The sequence below is a fragment of the Chelonoidis abingdonii genome, chromosome 10 (assembly GCF_003597395.2).
Source record: "Chelonoidis abingdonii isolate Lonesome George chromosome 10, CheloAbing_2.0, whole genome shotgun sequence".
Classification (NCBI taxonomy): Eukaryota; Metazoa; Chordata; order Testudines; family Testudinidae; genus Chelonoidis; species Chelonoidis abingdonii.
In genome coordinates, this window is record NC_133778.1 from 61461261 (window position 1) to 61483033 (window position 21773).

Here is a 21773-nt window from a genome sequence, read left to right on the forward strand (position 1 = left end):
ACCCAGAAGATAAAGGCAGCAATGGCCAAGTACCATCAAAGTACAGACCTTTTCTCCTCTCCATCATCACACTCATCTCAAGAAACTGATCCTAACAGATGTTCCCTGATTAATGCTACAAAAGCAGGGGAAATACAAAAACAAATCTTTGCCAGGGCTCCTCAGAGGAAAATCCCTCCCCAGAACCTAGTTGTCAGTGTGCTGTGAACAAAATTATAGTGTTAAGAATCGAATCCACATTTCCATAAAAGTGTCTGTGTTTATTTACCCCACAGTTAAAAAAAAGTGTAGGGATGAAATCCCTAACACCCACTGACTTCAACAGAGTCAGGATTTCACACTAGGAATATTCATGTGGTTTTTTGCTGTTGCCTAGTTATCCTAATATTGGTACTTCCACACTGCAACTACAAATCACCTATTGCTTTTTGTTCCGAAGGTGCATAAATGCAAGTTCTTCAACCTTTTCAGATAGCGAAACCCCTCCATATCTATGATTAGTATTTCTGGAGTTCCCCAGAATTTGTACATTCTGTTTAAGTGAGATCATTATGAAAAGAGAAAGGAAAATCATTCTGGCAACTTGTTGGAGCAAAAATCTCTGCAGTTTCAAGTCTGGCAAATGACAATTGTAGCAATCCTTTGTCTAAACTTCCTCATCTGTGGTCATGCTTAAGGTCTCTTGTTCTTAGTGGCCATTTTGAGGTGAAGTTTTGATTAAAGCCATTTTTCTAGAAAATGCATGGTAATGTAAATCGAAACCTAAACAAACATAAATGTGTGACAAATTTTATGATCAGTTAGAATTATTCTGGCATCAATTAGCTCTGCTTTTGATACTAGATACATAAGGTTCCATTAAAATTCTAAAAAAATCAAAATAAATAAATGAGTACAGTATTGTACAATACACTGAAGAGGTTTGAACTGTTTAGAATACAGAGGAGATGAATAAGAGGGGATAAGACAATGACATTTGAAAGAGATTTGTTGAGCAAATTGGGCTCTCAATTTCTCATAGCAAAGGAACACTCAATTAAATAGTAAAGCAGCAAAAATTTAAAATTGACACAAAATACTTGTTTACAGGGTGCATAATTAACCTATGGAACTCATTGCTACCAAATATAATTGAGGCCAAGCACTTGGTAAAAAAAAAAAAAGAAAGGATCAGACATTCGTACAGATAATCTCTCATGTAATGGTTAGATGTTCTAATTAAGGGTTACATACCCTTACACTTCAGGATCCTAATTATCACTACAAAAGTTTTTTTTTCTCCTGCTGATAATAGCCCACCTTAATTAGTCTCATTAGAGTTGGTAAGGCAACACCCATTGTTTCATGTTCTGTGTATATACATCTTCCTACTGTATTTTCCACTGCATGCACCCAATGACGTGAATTTTAGCCCATGAAAGCTTATGCCCAAATAAATTTGTTAGTCTCTAAGGTGCCACAAGTATTCCATGCCCTTTTCACATAACTGTAAAATTCTGCATTAAAATGGGCCCGATTCTCTAAGTGCCCTGTGTAACAAAGGGGGATATGTCTGCATCAAATTATGAACTGCAGTTTGTATTATGCATTGAACATGTCTAAACTTGCCTGAGGGCAGTCTGTCCTACTGCATTCCGAACAGCTGCCTTGCCCAGCAAAGGCGTGTAACACCTCCTTCCAAGATTATCTGAGAAGCCATCAAGACTGCCATCTGGAGTCATCTGCGTCGAAGGCATTTCAACTGCTGGCTCACTCCCATGAACAATGGGTTTTCTACATAGCAGCACGCAGGGGCCAGCACAACTGGTGGGGCTGGAGCTTCTCAGTTTGAGTACATGGCACAGAAAGAGGGGTCCTATTGAACAGTGGGGTTCTGCTGTGTGCTGAGCACCACCACACCTATGAAGGACTTGCAGAAGACAAGGGGGACTCAGCCCAGCCTGAAAGACTGGTGACCCTCAGACTTCACAGAAGGGGTAAGCTCAGACTAGGGTAGGGTTTGTTTCGGGACTTTTGTTGTTTTAAAAGATCTGTAACTCTCCAGTGTTTTTAAGAGTAAAGTTTCTGTGGGTATGAAATTCCTTTTCTAAGCCTGTGTTCCTTTGCCCCAAAGAGGTTAAATTACAAGTCCAGAGTGCCTCCAGCCTAGGTGAAGTTCTGGGGGAGCATGGTTAAGTGACTGTGGGGGCTCAGGAGACACAGACACTAAATTTGGAGTCCTGAACAGCTGGATGGAGGACTTCCAGGGCCCAAGAAAGGGCTTAGATGAGAAATCTGAACATGGGAGTGTATCCTAGAGACCCAGAGCTAAAAATCAATGGGCAGACTCTACCTAGACTCCGCTGGTTTGGCAGGACATGGGCCCCAGCAATTGGGTCCACTTCCAACTGATGTCCATACAGTGTGGCACTGGGCCCAGTTATAACACTCTGCACACAGAGCTCTAACATCAGCTGCCAGAGGAGCTCCCTGTGGACAGTTCAGCAAGCTCGAGAGAATCTACCAGTGTTCTTTCAAACCCTTCATCACTTCTGAATTCCTCCAGAATATTTTTTGTTTGCTGTAGTTTTTGAATAGCAGAATGTATGTTCAAGTTCTTTTCCTGAAGTTGCTTACTAGTGAGGTTAATCTCAAAAAGGATATTATACCACAAAATGAGTGAAGTCACAAATTTGAACTTGGAAAGGCCATTTGCAAGAGCTTCTGCATCTGAACGTGCCACACTGCCAGATGATGAAGTAAAGGTAGTATCAGAAATTTCAAATGTTTCCAAGCTTAGAGAGAAGAGGTTTCAAAGCATCAATGTGACTCTCTCATCTTGTCTTACTAAGTGGTTTCACAGTTAGAGACTTCACATGGCGAGTCAGAATCTCCCAATGGCTTGTTGAGCCTGAATAAAATACAAACACGTTGCACCAGGTCAAAGAAACGGCTTGCCTCCAAACAGCATCTAGCAGCATCATTGAGAACCAAATTCAGATAATGCACACTGCAAGGAACAAACAAGCCCCTAGGATTGATTTCCATCATTCTCCTTTGCACGCCATTGTCTTTATCTTTCATATTACTCCTATTATCACAGGCTTTGCCACGTAAGATTTCAACAGACATTGTTTCAAGCTCTTGTTGAATAGTTTCAGTCATAAATGCTGCAGTTGTCTCCTTCAGTGGTACGAAACCTAAAAAATGTTCCTTGATGAGCACTTCAACGTTATCGTCATCTGCAGATTTTTCCATAGCTACAAAATGAATGATCATCGTCATTTGTTCAACATGACTCATATCTGGTGTACAATCCAGTATTATTGAAAAGTACTTTGCAGAATGGGCAGCTTCTACAATTTTCTTTTTAATGGCAGTTGCTAGGATTTGAATCAGTTCATTCTGCATATTTTTTCCTAAGTAATGAACCTGTGTTTCATGATCCTTCACGACTGGATCAAACAAAGCTAGATATTCAACAAATTTTTAAAAGCTTTCATTACTTGGAGCATATAATTTTTCATTTCTACCATGGCCTTGGAATGCTAAATTTTGCCTAATGAGAACTCTCATTAAAGCAATCAGGCACTCTAATATTTGTTGCCAATAATCTTCTTCCTTGACCACACAAATTTTCTTCATCGATAGTTTTTCCTTTTTTCAGTTGTAATTCAAGTTCTTTCCAATTTTGAAAACATTCCAAATGTTCTGTACTTCTTTCATGTGAAGAGAGAATTGAAGCTATGTATTTCCAGTTCTTCAAATCATTTTCAGTAAGTGATATACCAATTGCTTGATTTCTAAACAACCTGCAGCAAAAGCAAAACACAGAGTCCTTCGACACTGAATATTGTAACCAGTTTCGATGAATTTCTTCCCCATTAATGAGTTTCCTCTTGCAATGCTGAGCAGAGAATTTTCTTTTATTTCCATCATTAGGGAAGGGAAATTCATGAATTCGTTTGGGTCTATGTTCCATGAGAATTTCCCATACACTGTCATCTCATCTGGGCCATGAAGCTGGGTCCCCATATTGCAACTTGTTTGTAACTTTCTCATCCTTTCTTCCTTCTACTTCATTTACCGTATATACTTGATCATAAGCAGGTTCATTTTATAAGCTGACCCTCCCAAGATGGAGAAGTAAAAATGGAAATTTTTTATAACCCGTTCATAAGACAACCCTATAATTCAGGGGTCAGCAAACTTTGGCTCCTGAGACATCAGGATAAGCCACTGGTGGGCCGAGATGGTTTGTTTACCTTGAGCGTCCACAGGCCCAGAGGTAAACCTAAGTAAACAAAAGTGTCCCGGCCTGCCAGCTGCTTACCCTGATGGGCTGGGACAGCAACTAGTGGGGAAATTTTTTGGGGGGGAGAAGCTGGGAGTCAGGGAAGTAACCCCTGTGACCATCCCCCACATGACCCCATCCCTAGCCTGGGACTCCCACACTCTCCCCATCCCATCCCAACCCACCTTATCTGGGGAGGATCAGGGGAAGTCTCTGGCCTGTCTGAAGCTGCTCCAGCAGGCTGGGCAGCCCTGCTGCAGCCTGCTCCGGCGGGCCAGACCAGGTGGCGCAGCCACAGAATGTTCCAGCGGGCTGGGCGGCACAGCGGCAACATGCTCCGGTGGGCCAAGCAGCCTGGCCACAGCCTGCTCTGGGGGGCAGGGCAGAGTGGCACGGCTACAGCCTGCCAGCCCCAGAGCTGCAGCTGCTTTGGACGCTGAGGGGAGAGTAGCATGGCCAGAAGTGGAGAGACTCTGGCCCCGCCTCTTCCCTTCTGGCTCTGCTGGCTGTGCTGCCTCTCCTTGCTCCATCTGTTGGGGGGAGGGGCTATGTCCCACCTCTACCACTCTATACCCGTTCATAAGCTGACCCCCATCTCTGGTGCTTCCCTTTTTTACTAAAAAAAATTGGCTTATGAACGAGTATAAATGGTACTACAATTTCTGCATGTGTCTCTGAAGGTGAATAAATTTTATCCACTTCCATATCAGTCTGATGATGTGAGCTGCCTTCATCTAGAAGTAAGTTTCCATCATCTTGAGTTTCCAAATTGCTTTTTTTGTGGATGTGAGCTACCCTCATCTCGAAGTAATATATCTTCATCTGGATGTTCCAAACTGCTTCCATGAGGATGTGAGCTAACCTCCTCTCCAAGTAAAATTCCTTCATCTGGATGCTGTGAATTGCTTCCATCTTTATTTGGATTAAAGAGAAGATATTTCAGGAAGGATCCCTGCTGTTTTCCTTGGTCCTTTTCCTTCTCAGCCTTTCATTTATGATACTCAGATCCTGAGGGATTTCTTTTTCCTCTTTCTGCCATGAGGCATTTGAATATTATGTATTGTGCTCCCAACTGCAAGGATTATAGCTTTAAGGATGGCTGACACACCACATGGTTGGCGATTTAAACCACACTGCAGCCATCCCAACATGTCTTTTCACTGCTTAAAGGTTCAATGATTAGTAACTTACACTCATTAACCTATTAAAATAGTTAGTTAGGGCATTTACATGGAAACAAAATGACCTTTTTCGAAGTTATAACCCGACACCGACATTATAAACTGACACCAGTTGTTTGGAAAGTAATTCCCTTCCTCATGGTTACCAGATTGGAGTTTGACATCATCACTTTAGTAGTCTATTAAGCATTAATGCTGTTACTTTTCTTTTATGAACCTTATTTATTACATGCGAACCAGTTATAACAAAGAAAAATTCATAATTATACAGCCCGATAATAATGCTAAGGTTAAATAACGCTAAAGATACCACATTTTGGGTTTATAATGCTGAAAGATGTCATTCTTTATTCTTTGGCACCAAGAAACACAATTTTCTACAGCATTCGCTCGATTCTTAACCATCTACCTGCAACGTGTGTTAAAATGTCTGTTTGACATGTATCAACTCGCAATATCTCTGCTGTACATGAATTTCCAGCTATGCGATTTCAATGTATATTCAAGTTAGGTGTCACTAGTATTGCAGCTCTTGCCGCTGGTGGATGTGTACCATTGTGGCTGAGTTATTGCTTATCAAAATTGAGAAGTGGGTCATCTTGACCCTATATCGCAAATTAAAAAAAAATTGCTAACATATTATTTATTTTTGTAGTAAATAAAAGATTTGACATATTAATAAGTTCTCAGAAATTTAGAGAAATGAATTATAATTCATATTCCCTCCATATGCACACGGGAATTGAAATAACCTCTTCGTTACTTTGTTTTTTTCATCTTTTTCATTTTTTTATTTGTTTTTTTTCCCTCGAATTTGGTGCACCATTTAACTTGTCACCCTAGGCGACCGCCTAGTTTGCCTATGTGGATGGGCCGCCCCTGCATAGCTGTGATCTTTAAATCTTTGGAAGACAATGTGTCTCTGAACAACTGTAAAGGAAGTCAGAACTGACAGTATCTGGCTTCAGTTTGTGTGGAGATATTGCTCTTTATTATGTTTCTCATTCTCCCCAGTAAGTCCCAGCACAGTTTGATCCTCCTTGGGCTTCTTTCATTGTTCTGTTTAATGATGATCCATCATTTTGAAAAGGACCAAAAATATGGTATCCACTATAGATAATTGCTTAGCCCATGTACACTACAGGTCAGATTAAAGAAATCCAGGGAGGACTGAAGAGAGCAGAACTTAACCAGGGGTTTGAAAGACAAAATGAAAATCTACCTCCCTTTAAATTTAAAGAGGAGTTTCCTTCAGCTAAGATGATCTTTACTCTTTCTGCATCCTTGTTAAATACAATCTGTTCACTGTCAGACCATATTGGGCTTTTATGATTGAAATGCTCTAGTGGTTTTTATAAATTGTGCACGTCGGACAGCAAGGCTCTGTTGGCTGAGGTGATTGAGCCTTTTCCTATTGATCTAGTGCCTTCCCCTCCTCCCCTGTTCCTAATGATGTTCCATTGCTCTGCTCTTCATTATTTTGATCTTTTATCAATTCTTGTATTGGTAAATGTCTTGTAATATATGTTTTCTGTCTTTAAGCCTTCTGGCTTCCAAAGGCTTTTATACCTGATCAAGATTTTTTGCATAGAAAATAAAAGCTGTACCTAGTACTAGTTTGGTACTTTTGTTTTGTTTTCCAAATACAAGTAGTACATTGTAAAACGTCATGTTAGGAAACCAGCTTGTTTGCTTGTCTGAGTGGAATAAATTGCCAGTTACTGCAGGAAATCAAATATGTATAATTTTATCTGACATGGCCTTTATCATCTGTATTTTACAGAAAACCCCTTCAGATTGCTAAATTGCCTTTGAATAAAATGTATCACTGTACAGATTACTGTCAGGATAAATTCTTATAAAGAGTCTTCTCAGGGATTGTGGTGATGGCAGAAAGGGACAATGACTGCAATGAGCTGGGTTCTCTCTTGCTAGTGGTTAGTACCTATAAAAAAAGAGATACACCGTTTCTTTGACAGCCTCTGAAATACTGACACCACTATCATTATTTGAGGTGGAAGCTGGACTAAACACAGAAAGAGAAGGGAATTGTGACAGCACTGCTAAATATCTTGCGTCTGATACCTGCTAAAGTTTCCTTCCTAAGAAAGAGCTCTTTTGTGCACATGTGATGAGAAATAATAATAAATCTTTCTTCACTTTGACCCATCAACTAAAATCAAAGTGAAGAAAAAAAATTGTTCTGCAAGAACACAACACTAGGAGATCAATAGCATGCACAGTAATGATGACAATTAATTTCCATGCACAACTCCATTACCTAACCTCAAACTGTGAATTTTATACACACACGTGTGCGCACCTCCACTCCCACCATGCTATCTAGTACATGGAGAGAGGGAGATAGAAGTAAGATAGGATTGGAGGAAAACTGCATGGGGCAAAACACAAGTGAGTTATGCTGGTGTGATTTGCAACTAGAGCTGATAAAACCCCTTTGTACCACACCATGCCACCATGTGTGCTACATGTAACGCATGTGTTACCAAAATATTATTTCAAATATTTGGATGAGTTTTAAGAAATTGTATTGGGATTGTTTTTTGTATCCCTTCCCTGTAAAGCTAAGTGTTTTAGCTGCCAAAAATCTTAGAGCCAGCCAAAAAACCTCAGAACCATTTCATCTATTGCACCTTATATTGACTCACTTGCTTTCTACCCCCAATCTATTTTCCCAGGACTGATTCTAACATTCCCAAACCCCGAGCAGTTTTTAATAGACATAATTACAACAATATCTTTCTGCCTCAAAAATCTCTTTTCCTCTTCCCCGCAAATTTGGAATTCTCACAACTGAGGCTCAGTATGAGCAAAAAAGTGACAATCTTTCTAGCAAGACGTCCTCCTCCTCCTCTTCACTTCCAATACCCTCTCCTCTTTCTTCCTTGTTTTTTCTTCTTGTGAGATTTTATCTCAAGGTTTCCAAAAATTGAGGAGATTTTGGCAGAATCGAATCCAAATTTAAAATCCATGTCATAGTCTTAAACTGATCTAGAGTGAGTGAGTGAGACAGAGAGACCACGTCTACACTACGGGATAATATCGAATTAGCTAAAATCGGTTTTATAAAACTGATATTATAAATTCGATTTCATGCGGCCACACTAGGCACAGTAATTCGGCGTTGTGCATCCATGGTCCGAGGCTAACGTCGATTTCTGAAGCGTTGCATTGTGGGTAGCTCTTCCGTAGCTATCCCATAGTTCCCGCAGTCTCCCCCGCCCCTTGGAATTCTGGGTTGAATCATTATTGTCGCGGGTGGTTCTGGGTAAATGTATCAAGTCATTCCTTCCTCCGGGAAAACATCAGCTGACAATCCTTTCGCGCCGTTTTCCCTGGATTGCCCTGGCAGACGCCATAGCACGGCAACCATGGAGCCCGTTCAGCTTTTTTTTTCCGGCACCGTATGTGTACTGGATGCTGCGGAGAGAGAGGCGATACGCCAGCGCTACACAAGCAGCATTCACTTGCTTACAGTCCTATTGCACCGTCTCCACCCAGGGAGGGGGAGAGGCGGATAGTGCTCTTCACTGCTGTAGCATCACATCTACCAGCAGCATTCAGTACACATAGGGTGACACTGAAAGAAGTCAAGACATGATTTTTTCCTTTTCTTTCACATGGTGCGGGGGGGGGGAGAACTGAGGAGCTATTCCTGAACCACGCCAGACACTGTGTTTGAACCTACAGACATTGGGAGCTCAGACAAGAATGCAAATACTTTCAGAGACTGCTGTGGACTGTTGGGATAGCTGGAGTCCTCAGTACCCTCCTCCTCCATGAGCGTCCATTTGGAGTCTCTGGCTTCCCGTTACGCTTGTCACGCAGCACTGTGTAGCCTGGAGATTTTTTTCGAACGCTTTGGCATTTCGTGTTCTGTAACGGAGCTCTGATACAACAGATTTGTCTCCCATAAGGCGATCAGATCCAGTATCTCCCGTACGTCATGCTGGAGCTTTTTTTGGATTGGGACTGCATCGCCACCCGCGCTGATCAGAGCTCCACGCTGGCAAACAGAAATGTAATTAAAAGTTCGCGGCTTTTCCTTTGTTTACCTGCCGCTGCATCCGAGTTCAGGATTGCGTCCAGAGCGGTCAGTGGTGCACTGTGGGATACCGCCCAGAGGCCAATAACGTTGATTTCCATCCATACTAACGTAATCCGATATGTTATATCGAATTTAGCGCTACTCCTCTCGTTGGGGTGGAGTACAGAATCGATTTAAAGAGCCCTTTATATCGACATAAAGGGCGTTGTAGTGTGGACGGGTACAGCGTTAAATCGATTTAACGCTCTTTAAATCGATTTAAACGCGTAGTGTAGACCAGGCCAGAGTGTATGTGTGTATTTTGAAAGGTTTTGATTATAGATACAGGATTATTTTATATTCTAAAGATTTTAAACTTATTTTACATTAACAGATAATTCAGAAATTTACAGAAAGAGCAGATCAGGCCTAGCGTAAAATTTTCAGTTGCATCTAAGTGACTTACGGGCCTAAGTGTTATCAAAAGCCAACAAGACTTAGTCTCCTAAATGCCTATGTCACTTTTGAAATGAGATTAAGTACGTTGAAAATTCTATCCCAACTATATATAAAAAAATTTCATACTCTATGGGTAAACAACGTGTGGAAATTTTTTACAGGAAACATTTATGGTTTCAATTTGGTCCAAGGTGCTCATCATGATTTAGAGGGAAAAGTAATACTAAGTAGCTAGATGAAAAAGTGGGAGTATCATTGGATGGGAATGTAGGTTAATGATACTCAATTAACACTTAATTGATCTGCAAGAAGTGAGAATCATAAAGGAAGTTGTCAAGGTTTCTTTCCCCACTTTGAACTTTAGAAAAAGTGGGGACCTGCATGAACACTTCTAAGCTTAATTACTAGCTGAAATCTGGTAACACTGCCACCAGCCAGAAATTCAGTATCTGGCGCACTCCCTGTCCCCCCCGCCCCCCCCAGACTTTCCCCTTCCTGGGTTGCCTTGAGAGACTTCACCAATTCCCTCTTGAACACAGATTTCAACTCCGTGGATCTTAAAACAAGGAGGAATTAACCATCCTTCCCACCAATCCCTGGTGAATTCAGATCCAATCCCCTTGGATCTTAAAACAAGGAGAATCAATCAGATTCTTAAAAAGAAATCTTTTAATTAAAGAAATAAAAGGTAAAAATTATCTCTGTAAAATCAGGATGGAAAATGCTTTACAGGGTACTCAGATTCATATAGACCAGAGGGACCTCCTCCAGCCTTAGATTCAAACTTACAGCAAACAGAGGTAAAAATCCTTCCAGCAAAAAGAAACATTCACAAGTTGAGAAAACAAACATAAGATTAATCTGCCTTGCTTGGTTATTACTTACAATTGTGAAACATGAAAGACTGATTCAGAAAGATTTGGAGAGCCTAGATGTACGTCTGGTCCCTCTTAGTCCCAAGAGCGAACAACCCTCAAAACAAAAAGCACAAAGACGTCCCTCCACCAAGATTTGAAAGTATCTTGTCCCCCTATTGGTCCTCTGGTCAGGTGTCAGCCAGGTTTACTGAGCTTCTTAACCTTTTATAGGTAAAAGAGACATTAACCCTAAACTATCTGTTTATGACAGAAGTAATGAAGAAGGTGGATTCCTTTTCATTCTGTCACTCAATAGCTATCTAGATAACGCCACTATAGTAGCTGAGTGCCTCACAGAGTATCACATTTATCCTCACTGCATGAGAAGAAGTACTTAGAGAAATGAGAGAAAAGTGTATTATAGAAGCACCACTACTGGCACCTTGCTGGTAAGGATAGGTCAGTATTCCTAGTCTTCCTCAACTGTAGAAATGCATTTCAATTTCAAATTTGTTGTAACAGAGTAATGCTACTTTAGTTTGGTTAAAATTACAGCCTTCCAATAATAAATGGAATTTATTTCGAGGGTTTGTTGTTGTTGTTGTTGTACTTTTAGTGCTTTTATAGTACTTCTGTAATTCAAGCAGATGGCTGTTTTTTTCTGATGTGTATTAATGTCCTACAATATTATATAACATTACTCCACTACTCTGACTTCCTATAAATGCTTCCTCAAGACCAACTCTGCTCTGACACCTACAGATCAGTGCTCATTTTGTTGTGCATCAGTCAGGGGTAGCTGATTTTTGTTACTTACTAAATTGGAACCATCAGGAAACCTGTATAAACCACATGAGCTTATTACTGGTATCCTTGTCATGTGTTTGATACAGTCATTTGTTTCATTTGTATTGTCTTACAGAGAGTTTTGCTGCAGTACTAGGTTTATAATTATTAGGCATTTTGGATCAACATAGATATATACATAAATAAAATGTAATTAACAAAATAATTATTTGTTTGGTTGAAGTTTTGTTGAATTTTTCAAAAGTGGCTAATTTACCATATTTTCATTTACATGTGAGCCACTGGGTATAAATAGAGGTGTATCTGTCTGCGTGCAAAAAAAGGATTTCTTTGTTGTAACTACGTTGCGGGAAAAGAAAGGTGAAATAAGAGACACTAGAATGAAGGGGAAGTTGATAAACTGTGCAGGCTGGGATGATAGGGTTACTTGTGGCCTCATCTAGAAGAGCAGTTAAAAGTCACAGAATCCAAAAACATTTGTACAAATAAAAGATGGAAGGGGGTTAAGGTCCAAGAGAGAAGGATAGGAAAGGAGTAGTTAAGCATGGTATTATTAACAACAAGCCAGCAAAAATACAAAGTATATAAATCTCATGAATTTACAACATATTAGAGCAGTTACACTTGTAAAAATTCATTCACATTTATCCAGTCACAAACATTAATGAATAATTTGACGATGATATAAAATATAACCTTACCTTTCCTGTGTGGGAGAATTCAGACTAAACAAGATTCTCAGGCAGCAAATTTCAGGGCTGCCCCGCAAAGTGTTGATCCAGATCCTGGGTGGACTTTCACCCCTCCTCCCAAATATACACATCAGACACTACTCCTGACCTAACCCTGCAAGCTTATTTTTTCTATTGTTTGTTTTTCAAGTCCTCATTACTAATGCCGTCACATGCCAGATCAGTGTTTATGCACTAGCTAGTCTCCTAAGGCAATCTGTACAGCAGAGGGAGTGGGACTCAAGCCCCACATGCTTGCCAGTTGCCAGATACCTGAGTCCAATATTTTCCTGATGGTGGGATTGAAGACATGGAATGACCTTGTGAATGTGTGCGACCGGGGCTCAACCCTCTCCGAGGGGCGGAAGGGAGCCACACCGGCTCGCTACACATTCTCTGGCCAGGCTCCGGTCCTGGGGTGACAAACAGAAAGTTACAAGGCTCGGGTCCCCAGGTTCGGAGCAGAGCAACATTACAGGGTCAAAAGGGGCTCAGGCCCTCTGATTCAGGGCTGAACAACAGTACAGAGTCAAAAAGGGGCTCAAGCTCTCTGCTTCAGGGCTGAGCAACAATAGAGAGTCAAAAAGGGGCTCAGGCCCCCTACTTCAGGGCTGAGCATCAATACAGTTTAAAGGGGCCCAGCCCTAAGTTCGGGCGGGGCACCAAGCGCAGAGTCACAAAGCTCAGGCCCTTTAAGTCTATAAGCCCAGGCCCGTGGGCCTGAGCACCGGGGAGAGGGGGAGACTGCCACCCATACATGGGGTGGCAGGGGGATGCAGGCCCACCCACTCCACTGCGTCCCAGCCCGGGGCCCTAATAGCATCAGACTGTCCACTGCTGCGTCAGTGGGGATCCTGCCCGCAACACACTGACATTGGCTCGGACATGGTTGCAGCCTGACTGGAGTCGGCTGCCCCCGGGCTACTTCCGACCTCCCCCTCAGGGCCTACCTGGTCCGTAGGGTCAACCCCCAGGAAGTCCAGCAGCATGGGCTCCTCGCGGCCAGGGCTGGGTGGCAGGTCCGGTGGTTCCTCAGTGAAGGCTTGCTCCAGTGGTTCCTCCAGGTAACAGCAGGGCTGGGGAGGCTCCAGCGGCTCCTCTGGGTAGTAGGTACGGGGAAGCTCTTGCAGCTCCCCCAGGTAGCGGGCTTGGGGAAGCTCTGGCCAGTCAGGGCGGCTGCCCTGGGCCCTAGAGGGTTTCCAGTCTCCAGCTCCCTGCGGCAGGTCTGCTCCTGGCGGCGGCTGGTCTCCAACTGAGCTCTGACGGCCGGCTTTTGTACTTCTGGGTTGTCGCCTGACCCTCTGGGGGCGGGCTCACCGTTCCTTAGCCCCGCCCATTCAGGCTTCTGGCTGGGCGCTCCTTCTCCTGGGTAGGAGGGGAGCCACACCAGCTCGCTACAGACCCCTAACTTTGGACCCCAAGAAGTGTTGCTATACATTCTCCGTCTTCCAAGACAGAAGAGATTCCCACATCCCTCCACCTAAACACAGAAATCCCGCCACCCCACACAGCCCTACATAGCAGTAAGTGTCTTCACAGTCCTCCTCTCTTCCATTTTCTCATGGTTTGGATGAGTTTTGGCAGCACTGCCCTGTGTTTCTCCTCTCAGTGATTGGAGATGGTTCGGTGGCTCCAAAATATCACTGAACCATTGTGTTGAGTCAGCTGATCTGTGTACTTACTGCATCTCTCTCTCTCTCTCTCTCTCTCACACACACACACAGAGCCAATTGCTGACCAGTTCAGGTAACAGTGAATCATACAAATTTCAGATATTGTTCCACTGATGGCATATCATTGAAGACCAAAAAAAATTGTGTTTCCAAATTTAGTGGCTCCTATGTTAGGGTGTGAGAGGTGTTGCGAAACCTTAACACTTACTAAAGATTATGGGCACCATCTTAATGTCAAAACTCCAGCTGGAAACATGAACAGACCCAGTGACAGTTGTGAAACCCACAGCACAGCTAAATATAAGGTCCTTATGGTACCAATGTTCTTATTTAAAAACTAAGGAGTTTTTAGAGGGAGCTAATCATTAGAGGGAAGCCACTGACAACAGGAAAGAATTATACACAGGATTGTTTTACCAAATACCTATAATACCACTGTCAAATTTAATTATAAGTCGGTATTTTTGCCAAATTTTCTGCCATAAACGTATTCAATATAAACTAAAACTATCATGTTGTCATTAATCAGAATTCCAATATGTGCCTCTTGAAATCAATGGTTCTGTGAAAAACAGTCTGCAGTATTTCACAGCTGAAGTTTACAATTAATAAGTCTTTTCATTCAGCTAATCAGCAATTACATTAACTGCACATCTAACCACTAATAAGCAGTGTCTGATAATTATTTTACAAGCAAAACAAAAATGACAATGTTATTATAACTGGGTTATCATAAAATAATTCTAATAGAAACAATGATAAGTTATATTGTCTTTACTATGCTACAACTTGATAATGCACTAGATAACTTTAAATTGTATATGGAATATGAGCACATTTCTGAATGCTACATTCATAGACAATGCAAGAATTCTCTCTTTTGTCTTATTTAGTTTTAGAATACTGATTTACCTCACCGCTTTATTACAAACTATATCTCTAGAGACAATTTTGTATATATTTTAGACTATGAGATTTTCCTGAAACAATCAATGCATCTAAACACACAACCACTAGAAACTGAGATGCCAGATTGTTGAGATTATTTCCCCGCCATAATGATCAATTTTAAATCCGTGCATAAGTCTAAAACTGCCATATGTACAACATACTTGCATATACTACAAAAGTTACCGGCTGGAGCCTGAAACCTGCATGGAAAGAGACAGAATATTCTTATATTCTCTTCAGTGAGTCTGATTCTGATTTCTATATTATCCATGTAAACACAGCCTTTTTATTGAAATGGCCTATATCTAACTTTTAACTCTTAACATGCTAGGCACCTAAAGGTGCTGCCAAAACAGTGGTGTAGTGAGGCTGTGTGGTTTCCTGCCATCCCAGAGACAGATGAGTCCCTCTGGAAACCAGAGTCAGCAGAGCCAGGGAGCTCTGAGCCCGCTCTCAGAGGGTCAGGTGTTGCCCTGGAAGTACAAAGGCCCGTCCTCAGAGCTCACTGAGAGAGCAACTGCTGGGGAGGCAAGACACCTCCGGCCTAGCTCGCGATTGGGAAAGCCCAGCAGCCTGCAGTAAACCCAAGGACTGGCCTGACCTGCCCCGTGCCAGCTACCAGGAGGCGCTGCCACGTCTACCCCTCACCAGCTATTGTGAGTAACCCATGGTGCTGGACCCCTGTGAGGACACGACCCCTACTCAGGTACTTCAAGAGGGGGAGTTTGGACGTAGCCTGGGGGCAGCCGACCGTAGTCTGGCTGCAGCATTGCCAGAACCACATCAGTGGGTTGCAGCCAGGATCCCCACTGACACAGCAGTGGGTCTTCTGCCACTGCTAGGGCCCCAGGCTGGGGTGCAATGGAGTGGGAGGGTCTGTGTGCCCCCTGCCACCCACGAGTTGGGTGGCAGTCTCCCCCTCTCCAAGCCCCTTTGGAAACTAGGGCCTGGGCCTACTGTTTATATACTGTTGTTGCTCAGCCCCTGCCTGAGGGCCTGACCCACCATTGCCCCACCCTGACTTAGGGCCTGGGCTTATTGTGTTTGTTCTGCCCTTACAAAGGCCGTTGAGGAAGACTCCTGCAGCTGAACTAATTCCCCACAAGACATCTTCCCGAGTTTAGTGAGGCAGTGTGGTTCCCCGCCACACCAGAGAGACAAGAGCCCCAGCTTATCTCTTTACAAATGGTTTGAAGAAAGTGAGGGGACAGGTTCTAAACTCATCTATGCATTGTTTTGCCCAATAGGCTGCTATGGTGAGTGGGTAAATAAACCATTAGAATTTCAGAGAGAGAGAGGGAAGACAGCCAAGCGGCCAATTGTTAACACATTGTCCACCACACAGAAGATCAAGAGTTTCTCTCTTGCTCCTCAGATGAATAAGACTGGAAATGATGCAAGACAGACTGCTCTGTCCTTGAAGGGGAGGCACTAATTTGATTCTCTCTCAAACAACATCTTCTGCTCAGTGGCTACAGCAGAACCTATATGTATGCAGACCTCCTTGGCTCAGGGAGGTGTGATGGGCAGTACAGTCCATTCTGAAACCCAACAGATGCCCTTCTTGTCCCCCCCTCCCTCCACACAGACACACCTTTATTATCCTTAATGAAGAGAAGCAGCAGCAATTTGGCCAACAAGATAGGAGAGCTTCACATGCAGGAAAGAAGGATTTCAGCTGAGATGAGTTGAGCGGTTATAAATGGTTCCCACTACGGCATGCTCCACTAATGACTGCAGCATTTCATTAATATTCAGGTCCAGTGAAGTCAGGGGTATAAAAAAGGGCAGTTTCTAGGGAAAGAGGAATGCCTGGGGAATTGTTTTCCTTGTCTGTAGGAGCTTGGAGCAGTTCTTTGTTAGTTTGTTTATTAAGGTTTCCGAGCTAATCAAGGGTGGCTTCCGAATCCTGCATACTGGGTCCTTTTATTTTGCTAATATCTAAATTAATAAATGAGGCTTCTCTAAAGAGATGTTTTTGCTTTCCTTCAGAAGAGCCTATGGTAATTGGTGGGGGAAGATCAGAATATGTGGTCTTCCATCCAGAGGCTTTGCCAGGATACGGCAAACAAAAGTGAGATTGGAAGTAAACAAGGGAGAAAAATAGGATGCTTCTAGAATATGCCAGTGTGTGAAATGCAATAATAGGTATTATTTCCATGGAGGGAAAATGGTTTGTTACCACTGTATTTTCATGATCCGTTTTTTTTTAAGTGGAACCTCATTACATTCTGTCATACAGGAATATTTACTTCATCCAATGGCTTTTGAAAAAAGACTTCAAAGAAGCCTTTATAATATAGGTTATGCATCCACTAATTAAATACCACCAATCCCTTATAATGAGCAACACTCTGCCCGCCCCAATCTAAATTTCTAAGGCAACTTGATTATGTCAGAGTTGAGGTAAGAGGCCATTTCTTGAGGATCCTCCATCACAGACATCAGAGATCAGTAGTCATTGAAGGGCATCTAAAGCAGAAGCAATTTTCTCAGTCTTGACACTTTCTAGTAAATTAGTCACTTGTCGAGCAAAGTGACAGTTATACAGCAAAACAAAATCTTGTAGAGCTCTTCATTTACTCTTGGAAATGTTGTCTACGTCACTGTCAAGTAACAGAAAAGTCCCTAACCTCTTTCCTTCTGAAATGCCCTATCTCAGGGGGCTTCTTGCAAATTATTTCTTAATGAAGTTTAAATGACAAGTATATTTTTTTTAGCTTTAGGTATAGCTAACTGTTTTTCCCTACCTCCCTGACATTTTCTATTGTAACTAAATCATTCTATAGAAGGCAATGTATAGGATATGAATAAAAGATTTGTTATTTAACAAAGCAATACCTCATTATAGGTAGCTTAATCACACCTTAAAAATTATCATCACTAAATGAACAATCATTAGAAGTGCAACTCATAGCATATAGAAGATTGCCAAATGTCTGGCTTTACGTTAAATTAATCAGAGCCAGATTGTGTTCTAACTCATGGTGAGTAGCATCTGACTCCAGAAGTGATTTCACTGAGATCGTATAAGGAGTAAGGTGCTATAGAACATATGTAAGAGTATCAGAATCTGGTCCATAGATGGGAATGGACATTTGAGGGCTATAAAATACATATGATGGGGAAGAGGGGAGGGAGAAGAGAAGTTAAATATAAACACATCTTTTAAAAATGATTTTTGCTTATTTTATTACACATAATTGGTATGCATTTATTGCTCCTGTAATTTACCAGGTCTGACAGGCCCGAAGACTGAAATCCTCTTATCTAGGCAGGATATGGACAGCAGAGCCTGGGCAGCAAATTGGAAAGTTTCTGCAACCTGATGCTCTAGTATGTGTTGAACTGGCACAAGGATAATAATGGTTACTTAGGGAAAGAGAGATGAAAGAAATTCACATAAGCATTCTTTGGAGCATAAGTACATCTTGGATAAATATGCTGCAATATCATGCAAACTGCTTCAACTTTAAAAATTTGGCCTCTCCTCTACAGCTGCTGTAAGGAAGCTAATCAGTGGGAAGTATGGTGCTGCTATTTGGTATGTGGACTCATGCCTGGGGAATCTGAATGTAGCAGGTCAAGATATACCTGTGCTCTACAACCCTTGCTGATATGCCAGAGTTCAAGATCCTCCATGAGATTCGTTTATTGAAGTGAGGCTGGGGTCAGATGTCTAAATACTTATGGACTCTTGTTCAAGTTCAACTTCAGGAGCTCCAAAACCGGTGACTACTTTGTTGCTGAGGGAAGATGTAAATGAGGGGACATCCTCTTTCCTAAGCAGCAAGGCAGCTGCAGCTGCCATCTGTACATGTCCCTGCAGATGTGGCAGATGGTAGCAGAATAAGGCAGCAGGAGAGCAGCAGCAGCAGCAGCTTTTTCTTAAGGTTTCCCCACCAGAGAGAGAGACTGCCCACTGGGTTTCTCTTCCCTTTAAGCTCTCTAAGATAAGCTACAGGAGCACTGAGAAGCTGGTGCCTTCCCTCTTAGCAGCAGTTGGAGCAGAAACCAGGGGAGGGGCCTAATGTGACAGAGCACTGCACCCCAGCCTGCAGGAAACATCCCAAGATTCTCTTCATATTGGTCCCACCCCAAAAGTCACTTTCCTGCAAAACTCACTCATTCCCAGTGTCTCTGCCAACCAATAATGCATAATAGTTTGGCTCTAGCATATCACAGGATTAAGAAGCTGTTACGAAAACTAGAGTTAAAAGCAAAGCTATGGAAAAATAGAGAAAATTAGATCTGATTGGATTCTGATATTTTATCAGCAACACTTCGCTTAACGCCACTATGTTATCAGGTTCCTTCCCTGGGTTTAGGATTTTCCTCCAGAGGTGCAAAGCAAAAAGCCCTCTATTTTAAAGTGTGAGAGCTTTTCCCGGAGCAAAAGCAAGTACTGTACTTTTTTTAATATGCTTTGAATTTTGGTAGTGAAGTTCATAGAAAGTTTGTGTACTATTAGAACAAAAAGATTGTCTTCAGTTCACACAGAGAATGGGGAATACATATGAGGATGACACTTCAATTTATTGATCCCTCTTTGGAAACCTCCCATGGAAGGTCACGTGGTCAAAACCTCTTAGTCAATTGTATTTTCAGTTTTCAACAGCAGTTTAAAAAACACCACCTTTTCTTCCATTTGCAGCCCACACACTAGCAGGGCTTCACTTTCCTTTCCTTTGTTCCCAGATTATGCAACAAATATAGTTTATCATTAAAAAAGATTTCTAATCCTATAAAGGAGTAAATTGTTATGTCACGTTCCTTGTAGCTTAAGTTACCCAAAGAATAAGGTTTTCCCAATAAAAATAATATTTAGTTAAAATTTGCATTGTTTTCTCAGCTGACCGAGAATAGTCAAATCTCTTAGCTACTATCCAGGAATCAGTCCAGATTTTTGCACTCACACTCTCAATATAATTGGATCTTTATACAGTCCAAGTGCTTAACCATCAACGGTCAGAGTTTGACTCTCTTTCCCACACTGACCAGTACTTTATATCTCAAATAGTCCCATTGAAAATCCAGCCCCATGTAAATTATTGATAATCAAAATAAGGTAAATGTATAAAAAGATTTTTATCAATAAATGTCAGTAAAAGTTGATTTCACCATTCACTCACAATTGACCAAAAAAATAATCCTTCAGTAATAATCCAAATTTACAGATAGGCAATGTAAGAAAAATGCTGCTAGAGAATGTAGAGTTTCATGTAAGGATATTTACTTTGTACTTTTTGACATGAGATGTTGACAAAGTGTTTTAACAGTTAAGTATCAGAGAGGTAGCCGTGTTAGTTTGGAACTGTAAAAAGCGTACATGCATCTGACGAAGTGGGTATTCACCCTTGAAAGTTTAGGCTCCAATACATCTGTTAGTCTTTAAGGTGCCACATGACTCTTTGTTGCTTTTAACAGTTAAAGCTTTATAACTTTTTGAATCTCAGCATGTACTGTCATTAACTAATTACCGTTCTGTAATTTCCTGCAGCTATGAAAATTAACTAGATACATTTTAAAATGCTTAAAACCCATAATTCTGCACAACTGTAAAAACTGTAAGATAAAACTAGAAATAAATGTTTAAAAATAAACATTGATATTTTCCATCAGAAATTATAAAAACATAAAAATTGATGGAAAATATCAAATATTTTCTTCCAAGCCTAGATATAAGAGATCATTTCCCCTTCTGGCTTTTCTCACCTCCAGAAGACCACTTTGAGGTATAGTTCTTTCCACAGCACATCCACTTTATTTTTAACTGGTAAAAGAAGGTTACCTTAAAGATTTCATTACCACCACCTCTGAACATTGAGCATACTGCCCTTCATGCACCCCAGACTCAGTAGGCCCCTCCTTCAAGCATTTTATTTTAAAACCTAGTAGCTCCAATCACTTTGTTTCCAAATTGGCATGTGTAAAAGAGTACAGATTCTACCAAGTTCTACTCTCCACTGCACACATTTGATCAAATTAGTAATAACAACCATTTCTAGATTCAGCACAATATAAAACACCCAGCAAATTCTGTTTATTTCTCCCCTAAACCACAAAGGCTAAACATATTATACATCTACATGGTCAGGGAAAGCCTCACATGTAGCAAATTGCAACACATGCCCAAGTGTTGAACTAGGAAGCGGAGATGACATGTAGGGAGTTCCTACAGCTTCCTGCGTACCATGGAGTCCAGATCCATACCTGCTTTGGAACGAGTGTGCCAGGGTGAGGAAGAAAAAGTGCTGAAGATGAAGCAAATTTCAATGTTCACCCAAAACAATACACAGAAAAGGAACAATGGGCTGAAACTTCAACTCCCCTTTGGACCATGTAGTATTGGCTGTTAAACAGCTCCTTCGGCATATACCCCAGGTAGGCTCCAAGGATTCCATTTGTCTGCCCCAGGCCTTCTGAGCACAGAGCAAAGCTTTTTCATGTGGACATTTTTCTTGCCCAGGATTTCATTGTATGGTATTTGAAACTCATCATCTCCATAGTGTTAAATCAGTACTCTATGTACAGCCTGTTTCTGCAAAGGCTCCCAAGCCTGGGAAATGCTTTCTTGAAAAGCTGTAGTTAATATAATGCACGCATACATTTTCTGAATGGTGTTATACCTATTTTCTTTGCTGAATCCAGATATCTGTACTGTTTCAACATTTGTCTGTGTTATGCAGCCAAGGGAAGTTACTATTGTATCAGTTCACAATCTCCTTCAGAATCTTTAAGCAAAACACAGGGATCTGACAGCTGGAAATTTCCACTGTCTGCTCATCAACAT

At 41.6% G+C, this 21773-nt stretch overlaps 1 protein-coding gene across 1 annotated transcript in view; it reads right to left on the reverse strand.

The window, feature by feature from the left end:
• THSD7B (thrombospondin type 1 domain containing 7B) overlaps nucleotides 1–21773 on the reverse strand; it is a 513591-nt gene that overhangs the window by 186679 nt on the left and 305139 nt on the right. The gene's annotated exons all lie outside the window — the stretch shown is intronic.